Below are 3,931 nucleotides of genomic sequence, written 5' to 3'. Positions count from 1 at the left end.
TAGTGACCTTAACACTTAAGAAATTTTAAATTCCTTTCAAAATCTCACTCACTATGAAGAACGGTTCGAGTCTTAGCTCAAAAAAATTTTCTGGGGTGTTACAGTAGGACAATGAGGTCAAATGCAATCAAGTAAATAGTTTGTACATACAAATACATAACTGTATATTTTTTTTAAACTATTCCTATATTGATGTGTTATGCTCTATATGCTGATGTAGTTATACGCTGGAATGTATTTATGATGAATGTGAGTGGTTAATGAAAGCATCAAATATCAACAAGTCTGGAATGTTTAGGATCTGAGCATTTAATACAGATCATACTTGTCCTTTGAAGGATAAAGTATATTCACAAAAACATACAACAAGCATGCTGATTGGTGGGATTTTTAAGCCTAAGCTTGTTGATCACAAGAGAAAATATACACCTTCTGATATTCAGAGTGATGTGAAAATATATTTGGGAGTTGATATTACTTACTCGTTGGCTTGGAGAGCTAAAGAGAAGGTTTTGATATCCTTGAGGGGAACCACTTCTGCCTCTTACAACAAACTTCCTGCATACTTGTATATGATGGATCTTACATATAGAAAACTGAAAAAAATGAGTTCTTATATCTTTTTGATGCGTTGAATAGTTTCATACAAGGCTTTGATCATTGCATGCCTCTAATCGTTGTTGATGGAAGTCACCTAAGAGGACCGTATAATGGGACGTTTGTGGCTGCTAGTACAATGGATGGAGAAAGTATGTTTCATTGTGTTTTTGAATGTATATTTTTGATTTTTTGTTAACTTGTATATAAATAAAAATGTAGGACATATTTTTCCACTGGCCTATGGTATCATTGATTCGAAAAATGACGCCGCTTGGACTTGGTTCTTTGTACAACTAAGGGAGGCTTATGGGGAAAAGAGTAATATGTTTGTTGTCTCTGATAGAAATGAGAGCATTATAAAGGCAGTGACAAGAGTGTATAATAATGTGCCGCATTATGTTTGTATGTGGCATTTGTGGGGTAATGTTGAAAAGAAATTTAGAAAGTCCTCCAAGGAGCTAAGTCCTGTATTTTATACAATGGCAAAGACATGCAATATACTTGAGTTTGATAGGCTACTTGATATTGTAGAAAAGGTTGATGTAGGTGTTAAAGAATATTTGGAGCTAGATGGATATGATAAGTAGTCTAGGTGTCATGCAGAAACTCATCAGGGATGGGCTATGACATCTAATAATGCAGAGAGTATAAATGCTGCACGAGTGTCTGCGAGGGAATTAGCAGTTTTTTAATTATCTAGAAGAGGTTAGACTGATGTTTGGGAGATGGAATCATGACTACAAACACGAGGCAGCATGCACATTTACTCCGTTGATTGGAAAATTTCAGAATATACTGGTAGAAAATGAAGCAATGAGCAAACAAATAGGGGTATGTTTTATGTATATCTAATATTGATAAATCAGTACTTAATTGTTTTAAAATTGTATAAAGACAGTTATGCACACAGTTAGAATTAATACATATACAATTGCATAAACTTATATATATACATAAATCTATTTGTATGAAACAGGCTGTGCCGTCGACTGAATATATACACAATGTGACTGATGATGGTAGGAGTTTTGTGGTCTGTTTAAAGAATAAAACATGCAACTGTGGAAAGTTTTAATACGAAGAAATACCATGTGAACATGCTTGGGCTGTACTGAAGCGGAAAATTCTAGTAGCTGATGGATATTGCTCGGATTTGTATAAACCAATGACAGTTTTGAAGATTTATGAGATACCGATTTATCCATTGCCTGATGTAGCAGAATCGGTGATACCTAAATACATAATGTATGATGAAGTTCAGCCTCCGAAATTCAAAAGACCTCCAGGAAGGCCAGAAAAGAAACCTCGTACAAAAACAACACGTGAATTGCTTGGTCTCAAAGGGAAACATACATGTAGCACATGTGGAGTTGCAGGTCACAATAGGTGTTTATGTAGAAATAGCCCTCAAGAAGTTTAATGAGCTCTTTCGATTATATTGGAGTGTAATATTGGATTTTATAGACACTTGAATGTTATTCGCAACTGGTTTTGTGTTTAAAACTATATGAGTTGGAATGGTGATGATGGAATAAATTTGTTATGTCCTATTAACAGTAAGCATTTTTGTTCTTCTTTTTGTATTCATGCTCTTGTATATAGTATGAGTTATCGTTGTATATATTGTCCATCATATACAGAAATTGTATATGTATAAGTTATATTGAACTTATTATTCTCTTTGTATTTATGCTAGTACAAATAATTCTATGTGTATTTGTTCTATTGAAATATTTTCTTTTTGAACAGAAAATGTATATGTACACTCTATATTTATACTTTATGAACGATTGTATAAGTTGGCTAAATTTATACATTTAATGTATAAATATATTTTGTTATTTAAGTGGTTTGTATATTTATACTTTATGAATGATTGTATAAGCCTAACAATGTATATGTATATACTCAACATAAAACATACTCCTAGATTTATACAGTTAATTTATAAATATACGTTGTTATTTAATTGGTTTGTATATTTATACTTTATGAACGATTGTATAAGTCTAACAATGTATATTTATATACTCAACATAAAGCATACTCCTAGATTTATAAAGTTAATGTATAAATATACGTTGTTATTTAAGTGGTTTGTATATTTATACTTTATGAACGACTGTATAAGCCTAACAATGTATATATATATATATACTCAACATAAAACACACTTCTAGATTTATACAGTTAATGTATAAATATCAAACGAGTATATTACAACCAAAAAACTGGAAAGTTCAAAACATTCAAGGTTATTATGCATGCCATTTGCATATACAAAAGAAAACAAAAATTTAGTACTACTGTTCTAATTAATTGTGATCCTTTCACTGCTATCGCAATTTCTGTGAATCCTGATTGACCTTTCTGGTGCCTCACTATGACTAGTGGCATCGACTTGGATCTTTTGCATTCCATAATTCCACAATAATGCAGCATATCGAATACGTGTGAACTCTGAATCGAAGGAATTTAGAAACCCATTTCCATTACTGATATGGTCTGCATAAGAAGCAACATATAGTCCACAATTGCTAAAAATAAAACACATCAAATTTTATGGTCAGTATAAAATTAACAATAACAATAGAAATAAAAGTAACCATAATAAAACTTACAGGCTTATTTCAGTTTGTTATGGTATATCCTTGACATAAAACATTTCAAACAAGTCAAATTCAGAGTGGGACTTGTATTTCGGGTGTGAAGATATGTCAATGTCTTTCTTCCCGTAAAAACCAGACTTAGATAGATACATGGGAATAAGCTGTGCATATTTCTTGATCTCATTTTCAACTTTTGAATCGTGTAGTGCACCACAACTAAGAGAATCATAGATCTGTATACATCTATCATTAAAGGACACAACGATCAAAATTCAGTGAAAGATCTCCTTGACGTTAACAGGAATGAGAATGTTATCAACTGTGTGCCAAGGTGCAACAACATGCATTCTGTATCCATTAATGTACTCAAGAATCGACTCCTCCATACTATCCTTATTGATATTACTTTCAAAGTTATAATAAGCATCCCAGATGTTGTGAATCAAATTATTGAAATTGCAATCGACAGTGATAAATTTGATCAATGTGTTGTTGTCAGAGTACTTGTCTCTTTTGTGTATGTAATACAAAATGACATCTATGTGCTGTAAAAATAAGTAGTTATAATTTGTATAAAATTGTCATTTATACAGAATATATCAATTGTATAATGAAATAAATAATATCACACTTATCGAGTCATCAAACAATTGATCTTTGTATGCAAGCTTATAGAACCAGTTCTTATTTTGGACAGTGACAGTTCCAAAATGAAACCACAT

At 31.7% G+C, this 3,931-nt stretch overlaps 2 pseudogenes; both read left to right on the top strand.

The window, feature by feature from the left end:
* The first annotated feature begins 260 nt into the window (after positions 1-260).
* On the top strand, positions 261-1,187 carry LOC125824610 (uncharacterized; annotated as a pseudogene).
* Positions 1,188-1,223: 36 nt separating this feature from the next.
* On the top strand, positions 1,224-2,020 carry LOC125824688 (uncharacterized; annotated as a pseudogene).
* Positions 2,021-3,931: the final 1,911 nt, after the last annotated feature.

This window comes from Solanum verrucosum, unplaced genomic scaffold (genome assembly GCF_900185275.1).
Source record: "Solanum verrucosum unplaced genomic scaffold, falcon-dt-bn FXZP01000022.1, whole genome shotgun sequence".
Lineage (NCBI taxonomy): Eukaryota > Viridiplantae > Streptophyta > Magnoliopsida > Solanales > Solanaceae > Solanum > Solanum verrucosum.
This window is presented reverse-complemented; position numbering and strand designations above follow the sequence as displayed.